We start from the raw sequence: 16,446 nt of genomic DNA, 5'->3' as shown, positions 1-16,446 counted from the left end.
TTGTCCAGCGACCAGTTAGATACGTTTCACAGCAGCCACTGATGAAGACTAACCCTGGTTTCTCTTCAAATCCACGAATAAATCTTTCGCCTTTTACTAAAGATTTCCGTGGGGAGGAACATACTAATGAGTCTATAGACTATTTTTTGTCGTTCTGACCAGTCGGGACAATTTTCCAAATGAAAAACAAACATCAAATTGCCTAAAAGGAGTATCAAGTAGCATTGGTATATGGCAGAATTGCGCTGCCCTGCCGCACGGAGGCATTATTAGGAAGAGGTCGAATTCTCTTACAGCTGTACACATACAGCTCTAATAGTTTTGGACTATTTCCACGTGTCCCAGCGCATCACAAGCTAAGTTGGAGCACAACCGGGCCAATCACTGACGGTAGATGTCATGGACGTAGCCCAGCGTGTTCCTTACCCCGACCACCTATAACAATGACACAACGTAACAGACAGACGTTGTAAACGCTTCCGGTCTTCATCAGCAAAGTCTGGTGTTTTAAAAAATGAGGTTAAAATGCGCCACCAATCTTCGGCTGTTGTAAGAGACAAATTGAGCCAGCGGCCAATTAATTGAGGTAGGTACGTTATTGTTCCGCAGAGTAAATCCCCCATCTCGTCCAGCGACCAGTTAGGTAGGTTTTACAGCAGCCACTGATGAAGACTAACTCTGGTTTCTCTTCAAATCCACGAATAAATCTTTCGCCTTTTACTAAAGATTTCCGTGGGGAGGAACATACTAATGAGTCTATAGACTATTTTTCGTCGTCCCGACCAGTCGGGACAATTTTCCAAATGAAAAACAAACATCAAATTGCCTAAAAGGAGTATCAAGTAGCATTGGTATATGGCAGAATTGCGCTGCCCTGCGGCACGGAGGCATTATTAGGAAGAGGTCGAATTCTCTTACAGCTGTACACATACAGCTCTAATAGTTTTGGACTATTTCCACGTGTTCCAGCGCATCACAGGCTAAGTTGGAACATAACCGGGCCAATCACCGACGGTAGACGTCATGGACCTTGCCCAGCGTGTTCCTTACCCCGACCGCCTACAACAATGACACCTCGTCACAGACAGACGCTGTACACGCTTCCGGTCTTCATCAGCAAAGTCTGGTGTTTTAAAAAATGAGGTTAAAATGCGCCACCAATCTTCGGCTGTTGCATGAGACAAATTGAGCCAGCGGCCAATTAATTGAGGTAGGTACGTTATTGTTGCGCAGAGTAAATCTCCAATCTCGTCCAGCGACCAGTTAGATACGTTTCACAGCAGCCACTGATGAAGACTAACTCTGGTTTCTCTTCAAATCCACGAATAAATCTTTCGCCTTTTACTAAAGATTTCCGTGGGGAGGAACATACTAATGAGTCTATAGACTATTTTTTGTCGCCCCGACCAGTCGGTACAATTTTCCAAATGAAAAACAAACATCAAATTGCCTAAAAGGAGTATCAAGTAGCATTGGTATATGGCAGAATTGCGCTGCCCTGCGGCACGGAGGCATTATTAGGAAGAGGTCGAATTCTCTTACAGCTGTACACATACAGCTCTAATAGTTTTGGACTATTTCCACGTGTCCCAGCGCATCACAAGCTAAGTTGGAGCACAACCGGGCCATTTACCGACGGTAGATGTCATGGACCTAACCCAGCGTGTTACTTACACCGACCACCTATAACAATGACACAACGTCACAGACAGACGCTGTACACGCTTTCGGTCTACAGCAGCAAAGGCTGGTGTTTTAAAAAATGAGGTTATAATGCGCCTCCAATCTTCGAATGGTAAGATAGACAAATTGAGCCAGCGGCCAAATAATTGAGGTAGGTACATTATTGTTGAGCATAGTAAATCCCCCATCTCGTCCAGAGACCAGATAGGTAGGTTTTACAGCAGCCACTGATGAAGACTAACTCTGGTTTCTCTTCAAATCCACGAATAAATCTTTCGCCTTTTACTAAAGATTTCCGTGGGGAGGAACATACTAATGAGTCTATAGACTATTTTTTGTCGTCCCGACCAGTCGGGACAATTTTCCAAATGAAAAACAAACATCAAATTGCCTAAAAGGAGTATCAAGTAGCATTGGTATATGGCAGAATTGCGCTGCCCTGCCGCACGGAGGCATTATTAGGAAGAGGTCGAATTCTCTTACAGCTGTACACATACAGCTCTAATAGTTTTGGACTATTTCCACGTGTCCCAGCGCATCACAAGCTAAGTTGGAGCACAACCGGGCCATTTACCGACGGTAGACGTCATGGACCTAACCCAGCGTGTTACTTACCCCGACCACCTATAACAATGACACAACGTCACAGACAGACGCTGTACACGCTTTCGGTCTACAGCAGCAAAGGCTGGTGTTTTTAAAAATGAGGTTATAATGCGCCTCTAATCTTCGAATGGTAAGATAGACAAATTGAGCCAGCGCCCAATTAATTGAGGTAGGTACGTTATTGTTGAGCATAGTAAATCCCCCATCTCGTCCAGCGACCAGTTAGGTAGGTTTTACAGCAGACACTGATGAAGACTAACTCTGGTTTCTCTTCAAATCCACGAATAAATCTTTCGCCTTTTACTAAAGATTTCCGTGGGGAGGAACATACTAATGAGTCTATAGACTATTTTTTGTCGTTCCGACCAGTCGGGACAATTTTCCAAATGCAAAACAAACATCAAATTGCCTAAAAGGAGTATCAAGTAGCATTGGTATATGGCAGAATTGCGCTGCCCTGCCGCACGGAGGCATTATTAGGAAGAGGTCGAATTCTCTTACAGCTGTACACATACAGCTCTAAAAGTTTTGGACTATTTCCACGTGTTCCAGCGCATCACAGGCTAAGTTGGAACATAACCGGGCCAATCACCGACGGTAGACGTCATGGACCTTGCCCAGCGTGTTACTTACCCCGACCGCCTACAACAATGACACCTCGTTACAGACAGACGATGTACACGCTTCCGGTCTTCATCAGCAAAGGCTGGTGTTTTAAAAAATGAGGTTAAAATACGCCTCCAATCTTCGGCTGTTGCATGAGACAAATTGAGCCAGCGGCCAATTAATTGAGGTAGGTACGTTATTGTTGAGCATAGTAAATCCCCCATCTCGTCCAGCGACCAGTTAGGTAGGTTTTACAGCAGCCACTGATGAAGACTAACTCTGGTTTCTCTTCAAATCCACGAATAAATCTTTCGCCTTTTACTAAAGATTTCCGTGGGGAGGAACATACTAATGAGTCTATAGACTATTTTTTGTCGTTCCTACCAGTCGGGACAATTTTCCAAATGAAAAACAAACATCAAATTGCCTAAAGGGAGTATCAAGTAGCATTGGTATATGGCAGATTTGCTCTGCCCTGCCGCACGGAGGCATTATTAGGAAGAGGTCGAATTCTCTTACAGCTGTACACATACAGCTCTAATAGTTTTGGACTATTTCCACGTGTCCCAGCGCATCACAAGCTAAGTTGGAGCACAACCGGGCCATTTACCGACGGTAGATGTCATGGACCTAACCCAGTGTGTTACTTACACCGACCACCTATAACAATGACACAACGTCACAGACAGACGCTGTACACGCTTTCGGTCTACAGCAGCAAAGGCTGGTGTTTTAAAAAATGAGGTTATAATGGGCCTCCAATCTTCGAATGGTAAGATAGACAACCTGAGCCAGCGGCCAATTAATTGAGGTAGGTACGTTATTGTTGCGCAGAGTAAATCTCCCATTTTGTCCAGCGACCAGTTAGATACGTTTCACAGCAGCCACTGATGAAGACTAACTCTGGTTTCTCTTCAAATCCACGAATAAATCTTTCGCCTTTTACTAAAGATTTCCGTGGGGAGGAACATACTAATGAGTCTAAAGACTATTTTTTGTCGTTCCGACCAGTCGGGAGAATTTTCCAAATGAAAAACAAACATCAAATTGCCTAAAAGGAGTATCAAGTAGCATTGGTATATGGCAGAATTGCGCTGCCCTGCGGCACGGAGGCATTATTAGGAAGAGGTCGAATTCTCTTACAGCTGTACACATACAGCTCTAATAGTTTTGGACTATTTCCACGTGTCCCAGCGCATCACAAGCTAAGTTGGAGCACAACCGGGCCATTTACCGACCGTAGACGTCATAGACCTAACCCAGTGTGTTACTTACACCGACCACCTATAACAATGACACAACGTCACAGACAGACGCTGTACACGCTTTCGGTCTACAGCAGCAAAGGCTGGTGTTTTAAAAAATGAGGTTATAATGCGCCTCCAATCTTCGAATGGTAAGATAGACAAACTGAGCCAGCGGCCAATTAATTGAGGTAGGTACGTTATTGTTGCGCAGAGTAAATCTCCCATCTTGTCCAGCGACCAGTTAGATACGTTTCACAGCAGCCACTGATGAAGACTAACCCTGGTTTCTCTTCAAATCCACATACAGCTCTGTACACATACAGCTCTAAAAGTTTTGGACTATTTCCACATGTTCGAGCGCATCACAGGCTATGTTGGAACATAACCGGGCCAATCACCGACGGTAGACCTCATGGACCTAGCCCAGCGTGTTCCTTATCCCGACCGCATACAACAATGACACCTCGTCACAGACAGACGCTGTACACGCTTCCGGTCTTCATCAGCAAAGGCTAGTGTTTTATAAAATGAGGTTAAAATGCGCCTCCTCTCTTTGGCTGTTGCAAGAGACAAATTGAGCCAGCGGCCAATTAATTGAGGTAGGTACGTTATTGTTGCGCAGAGTAAATCTCCCATTTCGTCCAGCGACCAGTTATGTAGGTTTTTCAGCAGCCACTGATGAAGACTAACTCTGGTTTCTCTTCAAATCCACGAATAAATCTTTCGCCTTTTACTAAAGATTTCCGTGGGGAGGAACATACTAATGAGTCTATAGACTATTTTTTGTCGTTCCGACCAGTCGGGACAGTTTTCCAAATGAAAAACAAACATCAAATTGCCTAAAAGGAGTATCAAGTAGCATTGGTATATGGCAGAATTGCGCTGCCCTGCCGCACGGAGGCATTATTAGGAAGAGGTCGAATTCTCTTACAGCTGTACACATACAGCTCTAAAAGTTTTGGACTATTTCCACGTGTCCCAGCGCATCACAAGCTAAGTTGGAGCACAACCGGGCCATTTACCGACGGTAGACGTCATGGACCTAACCCAGCGTGTTACTTACACCGACCACCTATAACAATGACACAACGTCACAGACAGACGCTGTACACGCTTTCGGTCTACAGCAGCAAAGGCTGGTGTTTTAAAAAATGAGGTTATAATGCGCCTCCAATCTTCGAATAATAAGATAGACAAATTGAGCCAGCGGCCAATTAATTGAGGTAGGTACGTTATTGTTGCGCAGAGTAAATCTCCCATCTCTTCCAGCGACCAGTTAGATACGTTTCACAGCAGCCACTGATGAAGACTAACTCTGGTTTCTCTTCAAATCCACGAGTAAATCTTTCGCCTTTTACTAAAGATTTCCGTGGGGAGGAACATACTAATGAGTCTATAGACTATTTTTTGTCGTCCCGACCAGTCGGGACAATTTTCCAAATGAAAAACAAACATCAAATTGCCTAAAAGGAGTATCAAGTAGCATTGGTATATGGCAGAATTGCGCTGCCCTGCGGCACGGAGGCATTATTAGGAAGAGGTCGAATTCTCTTACAGCTGTACACATACAGCTCTAAAAGTTTTGGACTATTTCCACGTGTCCCAGCGCATCACAAGCTAAGTTGGAGCACAACCGGGCCATTTACCGACGGTAGACGTCATGGACCTAACCCAGCGTGTTACTTACCCCGACCACCTATAACAATGACACAACGTCACAGACAGACGCTGTACACGCTTTCGGTCTACAGCAGCAAAGGCTGGTGTTTTAAAAAATGAGGTTATAATGCGCCTCCAATCTTCGAATGGTAAGATAGACAAATTGAGCCAGCGCCCAATTAATTGAGGTAGGTACATTATTGTTGAGCATAGTAAATCCCCCATCTCGTCCAGCGACCAGTTAGGTAGGTTTTACAGCAGACACTGATAAAGACTAACTCTGGTTTCTCTTCAAATCCACGAATAAATCTTTCGCCTTTTACTAAAGATTTCCGTGGGGAGGAACATACTAATGAGTCTATAGACTATTTTTTGTCGTCCCGACCAGTCGGGACAATTTTCCAAATAAAAAACAAACATCAAATTGCCTAAAAGGAGTATCAAGTAGCATTGGTATATGGCAGAATTGCGCTGCCCTGCGGCACGGAGGCATTATTAGGAAGAGGTCGAATTCTCTTACAGCTGTACACATACAGCTCTAAAAGTTTTGGACTATTTCCACGTGTCCCAGCGCATCACAAGCTAAGTTGGAGCACAACCGGGCCATTTACCGACGATAGATGTCATGTACCTAACCCAGCGTGTTCCTTACCCCGACCACCTATAAGAATGACACAACGTCACAGACAGACGTTGTAAACGCTTTCGGTCTTCATCAGCAAAGGCTGGTGTTTTATAAAATGAGGTTAAAATGCGCCACCAATCTTCGGCTGTTGCAAGAGACAAATTGAGCCAGCGGCCAATTAATTGAGGTAGGTACGTTATTGTTGCGCAGAGTAAATCCCCTATCTCGTCCAGCGACCAGTTAGGTAGGTTTCACAGCAGCCACTGATGAAGACTAACTCTGGTTTCTCTTCAAATCCACGAATAAATCTTTCGCCTTTTACTAAAGATTTCCGTGGGGAGGAACATACTAATGAGTCTATAGACTATTTTTTGTCGTTCCGACCAGTCGGGACAATTTTCCAAATGCAAAACAAACATCAAATTGCCTAAAAGGAGTATCAAATAGCATTGGTATATGGCAGAATTGCGCTGCCCTGCGGCACGGAGGCATTATTAGGAAGAGGTCGAATTCTCTTACAGCTGTACACATACAGCTCTAAAAGTTTTAGACTATTTCCACGTGTCCCAGCGCATCACAAGCTAAGTTGGAGCACAACCGGGTCATTCACCGACGGTAGATGTCATGGACCAAGCCCAGCGTGTTCCTTACCCCGACCGCCTATAACAATGACACAACGTCACAGACAGACGTTGTAAACGCTTCCGGTCTTCATCAGCAAAGTCTGGTATTTTAAAAAATGAGGTTAAAATGCGCCACCAATCTTCGGCTGTTGCAAGAGACAAATTGAGCCAGCGGCCAAATAATTGAGGTAGGTACGTTATTGTTGCGCAGAGTAAATCTCCCATCTCGTCCAGCGACCAGTTAGATACGTTTCACAGCAGCCACTGATGAAGACTAACTCTGGTTTCTCTTCAAATCCACGAATAAATCTTTCGCCTTTTACTAAAGATTTCCGTGGGGAGGAACATACTAATGAGTCTATAGACTATTTTTTGTCGTCCCGACCAGTCGGGAAAATTTTCCAAATGAAAAACAAACATCAAATTGCCTAAAAAGGTGTATCAAGTAGCATTGGTATATGGCAGAATTGCGCTGCCCTGCCGCACGGAGGCATTATTAGGAAGAGGTCGAATTCTCTTACAGCTGTACACATACAGCTCTAAAAGTTTTGGACTATTTCCACGTGTTCCAGCGCATCACAGGCTAAGTTGGAACATAACCGGGCCAATCACCGACGGTAGACGTCGTGGACCTTGCCCAGCGTGTTCCTTACCCCGACCGCCTACAACAATGACACCTCGTCACAGACAGACGATGTACACGCTTCCGGTCTTCATCAGCAAAGGCTGGTGTTTTAAAAAATGAGGTTAAAATGCGCCTCCAATCTTTGGCTGTTGCAAGAGACAAATTGAGCCAGCGGCCAATTAATTGAGGTAGGTACGTTATTGTTGCGCAGAGTAAATCTCCCATCTCGTCCAGCGACCAGTTAGGTAGGCTTTACAGCAGCCACTGATGAAGACTAACTCTGGTTTCTCTTCAAATCCACGAATAAATCTTTCGCCTTTTACTAAAGATTTCCGTGGGGAGGAACATACTAATGAGTCTAAAGACTATTTTTTGTCGTCCCGACCAGTCGGGACAATTTTCCAAATGAAAAACAAACATCAAATTGCCTAAAAGTAGTATCAAGTAGCATTGGTATATGGCAGAATTGCGCTGCCCTGCCGCACGGAGGCATTATTAGGAAGAGGTCGAATTCTCTTACAGCTGTACACATACAGCTCTAAAAGTTTTGGACTATTTCCACGTGTTCCAGCGCATCACAGGCTAAGTTGGAACATAACCGGGCCAATCACCGACGGTAGACGTCATGGACCTAACCCAGCGTGTTACTTACCTCGACTACCTATAACAATGACACAACGTCACAGACAGACGCTGTACACGCTTTCGGTCTACAGCAGCAAAGGCTGGTGTTTTAAAAAATGAGGTTATAATGCGCCTCCAATCTTCGAATGGTAAGATAGACAAATTAAGCCAGCGCCCAATTAATTGAGGTAGGTACATTATTCTTGAGCATAGTAAATCCCCCATCTCGTCCAGCGACCAGTTAGGTAGGTTTTACAGCAGCCACTGATAAAGACTAACTCTGACTCTTCAAATCCACGAATAAATCTTTCGCCTTTTACTAAAGATTTCCGTGGGGAGGAACATACTAATGAGTCTATAGACTATTTTTTGTCGTTCCGACCAGTCGGGACAATTTTCCAAATGAAAAACAAACATCAAATTGCCTAAAAGGAGTATCAAGTAGCATTGGTATATGGCAGAATTGCGCTGCCCTGCCGCACGGAGGCATTATTAGGAAGAGGTCGAATTCTCTTACAGCTGTACACATACAGCTCTAAAAGTTTTGGACTACTTCCACGTGTCCCAGCGCATTACAGGCTAAGTTGGAACATAACCGGGCCAATCACCGACGGTAGACGTCATGGACCTAGCCCAGCGTGTTACTTACCCCGACCGCCTACAACAATGACACAACGTCACAGACAGACGCTGTACAAGCTTTCGGTCTACAGCAGCAAAGGCTGGTGTTTTTAAAAATGAGGTTATAATGGGCCTCCAATCTTCGAATGGTAAGATAGACAAATTGAGCCAGCGCCCAATTAATTGAGGTAGGTACATTATTGTTGAGCATAGTAAATCCCCCATCTCGTTCAGCGACCAGTTAGGTAGGTTTTACAGCAGCCACTGATGAAGACTAACTCTGGTTTCTCTTCAAATCCACGAATAAATCTTTCGCCTTTTACTAAAGATTTCCGTGGGGAGGAACATACTAATGAGTCTATAGGCTATTTTTTGTCGTTCCGACCAGTCGGGAGAATTTTCCAAATGAAAAACAAACATCAAATTGCCTAAAAGGAGTATCAAGTAGCATTGGTATATGGCAGAATTGCGCTGCCCTGCGGCACGGAGGCATTATTAGGAAGAGGTCGAATTCTCTTACAGCTGTACACATACAGCTCTAAAAGTTTTGGACTATTTCCACGTGTCCCAGCGCATCACAAGCTAAGTTGGAGCACAACCGGGCCATTTACCGACGATAGATGTCATGTACCTAACCCAGCGTGTTCCTTACCCCGACCACCTATAAGAATGACACAACGTCACAGACAGACGTTGTAAACGCTTCCGGTCTTCATCAGCAAAGGCTGGTGTTTTATAAAATGAGGTTAAAATGCGCCACCAATCTTCGGCTGTTGCAAGAGACAAATTGAGCCAGCGGCCAATTAATTGAGGTAGGTACGTTATTGTTGCGCAGAGTAAATCCCCTATCTCGTCCAGCGACCAGTTAGGTAGGTTTCACAGCAGCCACTGATGAAGACTAACTCTGGTTTCTCTTCAAATCCACGAATAAATCTTTCGCCTTTTACTAAAGATTTCCGTGGGGAGGAACATACTAATGAGTCTATAGACTATTTTTTGTCGTTCCGACCAGTCGGGACAATTTTCCAAATGCAAAACAAACATCAAATTGCCTAAAAGGAGTATCAAATAGCATTGGTATATGGCAGAATTGCGCTGCCCTGCGGCACGGAGGCATTATTAGGAAGAGGTCGAATTCTCTTACAGCTGTACACATACAGCTCTAAAAGTTTTAGACTATTTCCACGTGTCCCAGCGCATCACAAGCTAAGTTGGAGCACAACCGGGTCATTCACCGACGGTAGATGTCATGGACCAAGCCCAGCGTGTTCCTTACCCCGACCGCCTATAACAATGACACAACGTCACAGACAGACGTTGTAAACGCTTCCGGTCTTCATCAGCAAAGTCTGGTATTTTAAAAAATGAGGTTAAAATGCGCCACCAATCTTCGGCTGTTGCAAGAGACAAATTGAGCCAGCGGCCAAATAATTGAGGTAGGTACGTTATTGTTGCGCAGAGTAAATCTCCCATCTCGTCCAGCGACCAGTTAGATACGTTTCACAGCAGCCACTGATGAAGACTAACTCTGGTTTCTCTTCAAATCCACGAATAAATCTTTCGCCTTTTACTAAAGATTTCCGTGGGGAGGAACATACTAATGAGTCTATAGACTATTTTTTGTCGTCCCGACCAGTCGGGAAAATTTTCCAAATGAAAAACAAACATCAAATTGCCTAAAAAGGTGTATCAAGTAGCATTGGTATATGGCAGAATTGCGCTGCCCTGCCGCACGGAGGCATTATTAGGAAGAGGTCGAATTCTCTTACAGCTGTACACATACAGCTCTAAAAGTTTTGGACTATTTCCACGTGTTCCAGCGCATCACAGGCTAAGTTGGAACATAACCGGGCCAATCACCGACGGTAGACGTCGTGGACCTTGCCCAGCGTGTTCCTTACCCCGACCGCCTACAACAATGACACCTCGTCACAGACAGACGATGTACACGCTTCCGGTCTTCATCAGCAAAGGCTGGTGTTTTAAAAAATGAGGTTAAAATGCGCCTCCAATCTTTGGCTGTTGCAAGAGACAAATTGAGCCAGCGGCCAATTAATTGAGGTAGGTACGTTATTGTTGCGCAGAGTAAATCTCCCATCTCGTCCAGCGACCAGTTAGGTAGGCTTTACAGCAGCCACTGATGAAGACTAACTCTGGTTTCTCTTCAAATCCACGAATAAATCTTTCGCCTTTTACTAAAGATTTCCGTGGGGAGGAACATACTAATGAGTCTAAAGACTATTTTTTGTCGTCCCGACCAGTCGGGACAATTTTCCAAATGAAAAACAAACATCAAATTGCCTAAAAGTAGTATCAAGTAGCATTGGTATATGGCAGAATTGCGCTGCCCTGCCGCACGGAGGCATTATTAGGAAGAGGTCGAATTCTCTTACAGCTGTACACATACAGCTCTAAAAGTTTTGGACTATTTCCACGTGTTCCAGCGCATCACAGGCTAAGTTGGAACATAACCGGGCCAATCACCGACGGTAGACGTCATGGACCTAACCCAGCGTGTTACTTACCTCGACTACCTATAACAATGACACAACGTCACAGACAGACGCTGTACACCCTTTCGGTCTACAGCAGCAAAGGCTGGTGTTTTAAAAAATGAGGTTATAATGCGCCTCCAATCTTCGAATGGTAAGATAGACAAATTGAGCCAGCGCCCAATTAATTGAGGTAGGTACATTATTCTTGAGCATAGTAAATCCCCCATCTCGTCCAGCGACCAGTTAGGTAGGTTTTACAGCAGCCACTGATAAAGACTAACTCTGACTCTTCAAATCCACGAATAAATCTTTCGCCTTTTACTAAAGATTTCCGTGGGGAGGAACATACTAATGAGTCTATAGACTATTTTTTGTCGTTCCGACCAGTCGGGACAATTTTCCAAATGAAAAACAAACATCAAATTGCCTAAAAGGAGTATCAAGTAGCATTGGTATATGGCAGAATTGCGCTGCCCTGCCGCACGGAGGCATTATTAGGAAGAGGTCGAATTCTCTTACAGCTGTACACATACAGCTCTAAAAGTTTTGGACTACTTCCACGTGTCCCAGCGCATTACAGGCTAAGTTGGAACATAACCGGGCCAATCACCGACGGTAGACGTCATGGACCTAGCCCAGCGTGTTACTTACCCCGACCGCCTACAACAATGACACAACGTCACAGACAGACGCTGTACAAGCTTTCGGTCTACAGCAGCAAAGGCTGGTGTTTTTAAAAATGAGGTTATAATGGGCCTCCAATCTTCGAATGGTAAGATAGACAAATTGAGCCAGCGCCCAATTAATTGAGGTAGGTACATTATTGTTGAGCATAGTAAATCCCCCATCTCGTTCAGCGACCAGTTAGGTAGGTTTTACAGCAGCCACTGATGAAGACTAACTCTGGTTTCTCTTCAAATCCACGAATAAATCTTTCGCCTTTTACTAAAGATTTCCGTGGGGAGGAACATACTAATGAGTCTATAGGCTATTTTTTGTCGTTCCGACCAGTCGGGACAATTTTCCAAATGAAAAACAAACATCAAATTGCCTAAAAGGAGTATCAAGTAGCATTGGTATATGGCAGAATTGCGCTGCCCTGCGGCACGGAGGCATTATTAGGAAGAGGTCGAATTCTCTTACAGCTGTACACATACAGCTCTAATAGTTTTGGACTATTTCCACGTGTCCCAGCGCATCACAAGCTAAGTTGGAGCACAACCGGGCCATTTACCGACGGTAGACGTCATGGACCTAACCCAGTGTGTTACTTACACCGACCACCTATAACAATGACACAACGTCACAGACAGACGCTGTACACGCTTTCGGTCTACAGCAGCAAAGGCTGGTGTTTTAAAAAATGAGGTTATAATGCGCCTCCAATCTTCGAATGGTAAGATAGACAAATTGAGCCAGCGGCCAATTAATTGAGGTAGGTACATTATTGTTGAGCATAGTAAATCCCCCATCTCGTCCAGCGACCAGTTAGGTAGGTTTTACAGCAGCCACTGATAAAGACTAACTCTGACTCTTCAAATCCACGAATAAATCTTTCGCCTTTTACTAAAGATTTCCGTGGGGAGGAACATACTAATGAGTCTATAGACTTTGTCCCGACTGGTAGGAACGACAAAAAATTTTTCCAAATGAAAAACAAACCTCAAATTGCCTAAAAGGAGTATCAAGTAGCATTGGTATATGGCAGAATTGCGCTGCCCTGCCGCACGGAGGCATTATTAGGAAGAGGTCGAATTCTCTTACAGCTGTACACATACAGCTCTAAAAGTTTTGGACTATTTCCACGTGTTCCAGCGCATCACAAGCTAAGTTGGAGCACAACCGGGCCATTTACCGACGGTAGACGTCATGGACCTAACCCAGCGTGTTACTTACCCCGACCACCTATAACAATGACACAACGTCACAGACAGACGCTGTACACGCTTTCGGTCTACAGCAGCAAAGGCTGGTGTTTTAAAAAATGAGGTTATAATGCGCCTCCAATCTTCGAATGGTAAGATAGACAAATTGAGCCAGCGGCCAATTATACTGAACAAAAATATAAACGCCCCATATTAAATACTGAACACGCATAAGTCGAGCAGCACTGAGTGAGTATACTATCCAAAAAAAGAAACGCATAACCCGGTTTTTTGTGGAGGTGATGCAGTCTTTTCAATTATGCATAACTAAATAAGAATTGCTATTCTGCAAATATTTTTTTACACAGATTAAGGAAGGGTCCATATCTAGACAACAAGGCCATCAAGTTGAGGTAAGACACTCACAATGAGTCCCGCACTTGAGTGGAATGTCAGTATCTGTTGTGACCACCACGGGCACGAATAACAGTTCTGACACGCCTTGTCATGGACTGGATGAGACGCTGGATAGAATGAATGAATGAATGATTATGGCTTTACGCCACATCGGCAATATTTCAGCCATATCGTGGCGAGAACATGTTTAAAACCAGGAATCAGTATATGGTTTTCAAGACTGAAATATGAACATACAAAACAAATGAAAAATGACAGACATGTTTAAAACTAGGTAAAACAATCAAAGCTCTTTAAAAACTTGAAAACCACAAAGCTTTTGAAATTTTAATATGTATATATGAACTAGAAATATCTATGTGAAATAAAAATAAAATTATATCTTATGATATAATCCAATATGTTTTAAGTAATTAATGATAGTATCGCCAGCGACACCGTCAAATAAATCAAATATAGAGCTGACTGTGTAGAATCTTTGCCTAATATGAGCAAAGTCCACACAGTCAACCAGAATATGTTTGATGCCGTACTGGGCATTACAACCAACACACTCAGGAGCACTGCTCCCATCTAGGATAAAATTGTGTGTTAGACGAGAATGCCCAATACGGCACCTTGTTAGAACTACTTGGTCCCTACGAGACCTATTAAGAATGAATGAATGATTATGGCTTTACGCCACATCGGCAATATTTCAGCCATATCGTGGCGAGAACAAGGTGAAAACAAGAGACGGTTAAGGTTTTCGATATGATAATATGAACATTAAAAGTAAAACAGAAAGTACAGACATGTTTAAAATCGCATAAAAGAAAAAATAAGAGTTAAAACTCGAAAACCAGGGTTATATATTACATGTATAAATCTATATGTATATAACTGTTTATATATAGATATTTATGACGATTAAAATTTATATTTTATGATATAGGCCAATGGCCTTTAAATAATTTATGACAACATCGCCAGCGATGCTGTCAAATAAATCATATATAGAGTTGACTGTGTAGAACCTTTGCCGAACATGGGCAAAGTCTACACAGTCAACCAGAATATGTTTGATGCCATATTGAGCATCACATCCAACACACTCGGGAGCACTGCTCCCATCCAAGATGAAATTGTGTGTTAGACGAGAATGTCCAATACGGCATCTGGTTAACACGACTTGGTCTCTACGAGACATATCAAGTGTATATGAATTAAAGCCAATGACAGGATGAATGGCATGCAGTTTATTGTAAACCTGCAGATCCCATTCACCCTGCCAAAGGCGACGAATATATTTAACAATATTAGACTTAAAATCATTATATGGTATTTTAACTTTCGACAAAGGTTTAGTAAGGGCAGCTTTTGCCTCCCTGTCCACGACTGTGTTTCCATGGATACCAACATGACTTGGAATCCAAAAGAATAGGATATCTTTACCTCTTTTAATTAGTTTTCGGTGTATGGCTAATATTTCGAAGATCAACGGATTTCTAAATTTATTTTTCTGTATTGCCAAAAGGCTGGAAAGCGAGTCACTGCATATCACAGCCCTCTGAGCATGCCCAGAAGAGACATATGATAAGGCCAGGAGTATAGCCCTGGCCTCTGCAGAAAAGATTGAAGACGAGGATGGAAGACGAAGAGAAGCAACTCGTTGCTCTAAGACAGCTGCAGCTGCAACCCTATCCCCATCCTTTGACCCATCAGTATATATAAATTTATAATCCGAATATTTAGCCTTAATTTCAGCAAAACCTTGCTGAATTATAAGAGGATTTGTATTTGATTTATTATAGTTACGTAGATCAAATATTAATTTAGGTTGTGGAAAAAGCCATGGTGGGGACTCCGGAAAACACACCGGAGCTATGTCCCCAAGTTTAATGTTGGCTTCCACAATATGGTCCCTAACACGAACACCGAACGAAGGGATCTTGTTAGGACATTTAGTATATTTGTCTACATACAATGGATTGAAAACACAGTCGTAGGCAGGGTTTGTTGGATGAGCTTTAAGCTTTGTAGCATATTGAAGGCTCAGTTTTATACGTCGGTTATATAAAGAAGGCTCGTTTGCCTCCACGTATAAACTTTCTACTGGTGAGGTCCTAAAAGCACCAAGGCTGAGCCTCAAGCCTTGGTGATGAACAGGATCCAACATTTTAATATACGACTTCCTAGCGGAACCGTAAATGATGGATCCATAGTCCAATTTAGACCTCACCAGAGAACGATATAAATTAAGTAAAACTGATCGGTCAGCACCCCAATCGGTGCTAGACACGACCTTAATTATATGGAGAGCCTTTGTACATTTAGCTTTAAGCATTTTAATATGAGGTATAAATGATAATTTTCTATCGAATATAACCCCTAAAAATTTATTTTCTCCAACAATTTTCACTGGTTTACCACAAAAATTAAGTTCAGGGTCAAGATGAAATTTCCGTTGATTACAAAAATGCATACCGACGGTTTTAGATGTTGAAAATCTAAAACCATTGGCAACTGCCCATTTCTCGATCTTATTGAGACAAAGCTGCAGTTGCCGCTCGATGTTATTCATATTTTTAGCACGGTAGCATATCAGGAAATCATCTACATATAAAAAACCCTCTGTGCCAGATGTCAATGTTTTAGCCAAACTATTAATTTTTATGCTAAATAGTGTTGGTGAAAGGATACTGCCCTGGGGTACACCCATTTCCTGCTCATAAAAGTCAGAAACAGTGGACCCCACCCTTACCTTAAAC

General features: G+C 43.2%; 20 non-coding genes and 1 pseudogene across 20 annotated transcripts; all 21 read left to right on the top strand.

Annotated features, from left to right (window-relative positions):
• The first annotated feature begins 49 nt into the window (after positions 1-49).
• LOC135478902 (U5 spliceosomal RNA) lies at positions 50-170 on the top strand. The gene has a single exon (XR_010445791.1). It is a non-coding gene; the product is annotated as a U5 spliceosomal RNA (small nuclear RNA).
• A 503-nt stretch (positions 171-673) lies between these two features.
• On the top strand, positions 674-794 carry LOC135478569 (U5 spliceosomal RNA). The gene has a single exon (XR_010445477.1). It is a non-coding gene; the product is annotated as a U5 spliceosomal RNA (small nuclear RNA).
• A 503-nt stretch (positions 795-1,297) lies between these two features.
• On the top strand, positions 1,298-1,418 carry LOC135478869 (U5 spliceosomal RNA). Its single transcript, XR_010445760.1, has one exon. It is a non-coding gene; the product is annotated as a U5 spliceosomal RNA (small nuclear RNA).
• Positions 1,419-1,921: 503 nt separating this feature from the next.
• On the top strand, positions 1,922-2,042 carry LOC135478430 (U5 spliceosomal RNA). The gene has a single exon (XR_010445345.1). It is a non-coding gene; the product is annotated as a U5 spliceosomal RNA (small nuclear RNA).
• A 503-nt stretch (positions 2,043-2,545) lies between these two features.
• On the top strand, positions 2,546-2,666 carry LOC135478605 (U5 spliceosomal RNA). The gene has a single exon (XR_010445511.1). It is a non-coding gene; the product is annotated as a U5 spliceosomal RNA (small nuclear RNA).
• A 503-nt stretch (positions 2,667-3,169) lies between these two features.
• LOC135478786 (U5 spliceosomal RNA) lies at positions 3,170-3,290 on the top strand. Its single transcript, XR_010445682.1, has one exon. It is a non-coding gene; the product is annotated as a U5 spliceosomal RNA (small nuclear RNA).
• A 503-nt stretch (positions 3,291-3,793) lies between these two features.
• LOC135478782 (U5 spliceosomal RNA) lies at positions 3,794-3,913 on the top strand. The gene has a single exon (XR_010445678.1). It is a non-coding gene; the product is annotated as a U5 spliceosomal RNA (small nuclear RNA).
• Positions 3,914-4,828: 915 nt separating this feature from the next.
• Positions 4,829-4,949, top strand: LOC135478604 (U5 spliceosomal RNA). The gene has a single exon (XR_010445510.1). It is a non-coding gene; the product is annotated as a U5 spliceosomal RNA (small nuclear RNA).
• Positions 4,950-5,452: 503 nt separating this feature from the next.
• Positions 5,453-5,573, top strand: LOC135478734 (U5 spliceosomal RNA). The gene has a single exon (XR_010445633.1). It is a non-coding gene; the product is annotated as a U5 spliceosomal RNA (small nuclear RNA).
• Positions 5,574-6,076: 503 nt separating this feature from the next.
• LOC135478429 (U5 spliceosomal RNA) lies at positions 6,077-6,197 on the top strand. Its single transcript, XR_010445344.1, has one exon. It is a non-coding gene; the product is annotated as a U5 spliceosomal RNA (small nuclear RNA).
• A 503-nt stretch (positions 6,198-6,700) lies between these two features.
• LOC135478603 (U5 spliceosomal RNA) lies at positions 6,701-6,821 on the top strand. Its single transcript, XR_010445509.1, has one exon. It is a non-coding gene; the product is annotated as a U5 spliceosomal RNA (small nuclear RNA).
• Positions 6,822-7,324: 503 nt separating this feature from the next.
• On the top strand, positions 7,325-7,445 carry LOC135478682 (U5 spliceosomal RNA). The gene has a single exon (XR_010445585.1). It is a non-coding gene; the product is annotated as a U5 spliceosomal RNA (small nuclear RNA).
• Positions 7,446-7,949: 504 nt separating this feature from the next.
• LOC135478426 (U5 spliceosomal RNA) lies at positions 7,950-8,070 on the top strand. The gene has a single exon (XR_010445342.1). It is a non-coding gene; the product is annotated as a U5 spliceosomal RNA (small nuclear RNA).
• A 503-nt stretch (positions 8,071-8,573) lies between these two features.
• Positions 8,574-8,691, top strand: LOC135478359 (U5 spliceosomal RNA). Its single transcript, XR_010445285.1, has one exon. It is a non-coding gene; the product is annotated as a U5 spliceosomal RNA (small nuclear RNA).
• A 503-nt stretch (positions 8,692-9,194) lies between these two features.
• LOC135478844 (U5 spliceosomal RNA) lies at positions 9,195-9,314 on the top strand. Its single transcript, XR_010445738.1, has one exon. It is a non-coding gene; the product is annotated as a U5 spliceosomal RNA (small nuclear RNA).
• Positions 9,315-9,818: 504 nt separating this feature from the next.
• On the top strand, positions 9,819-9,939 carry LOC135478602 (U5 spliceosomal RNA). Its single transcript, XR_010445508.1, has one exon. It is a non-coding gene; the product is annotated as a U5 spliceosomal RNA (small nuclear RNA).
• A 503-nt stretch (positions 9,940-10,442) lies between these two features.
• Positions 10,443-10,563, top strand: LOC135478681 (U5 spliceosomal RNA). The gene has a single exon (XR_010445584.1). It is a non-coding gene; the product is annotated as a U5 spliceosomal RNA (small nuclear RNA).
• Positions 10,564-11,067: 504 nt separating this feature from the next.
• On the top strand, positions 11,068-11,188 carry LOC135478425 (U5 spliceosomal RNA). Its single transcript, XR_010445341.1, has one exon. It is a non-coding gene; the product is annotated as a U5 spliceosomal RNA (small nuclear RNA).
• A 503-nt stretch (positions 11,189-11,691) lies between these two features.
• Positions 11,692-11,809, top strand: LOC135478358 (U5 spliceosomal RNA). The gene has a single exon (XR_010445284.1). It is a non-coding gene; the product is annotated as a U5 spliceosomal RNA (small nuclear RNA).
• A 503-nt stretch (positions 11,810-12,312) lies between these two features.
• LOC135478709 (U5 spliceosomal RNA) lies at positions 12,313-12,433 on the top strand. Its single transcript, XR_010445609.1, has one exon. It is a non-coding gene; the product is annotated as a U5 spliceosomal RNA (small nuclear RNA).
• Positions 12,434-12,936: 503 nt separating this feature from the next.
• On the top strand, positions 12,937-13,043 carry LOC135478379 (uncharacterized; annotated as a pseudogene).
• Positions 13,044-16,446: the final 3,403 nt, after the last annotated feature.

This window comes from Liolophura sinensis, chromosome 11 (genome assembly GCF_032854445.1).
Source record: "Liolophura sinensis isolate JHLJ2023 chromosome 11, CUHK_Ljap_v2, whole genome shotgun sequence".
NCBI classification, from domain to species: Eukaryota; Metazoa; Mollusca; class Polyplacophora; order Chitonida; family Chitonidae; genus Liolophura; species Liolophura sinensis.
The sequence above is the reverse complement of the archived record's forward strand: the minus strand, read 5'-3'. Positions and strand labels throughout refer to the sequence as shown.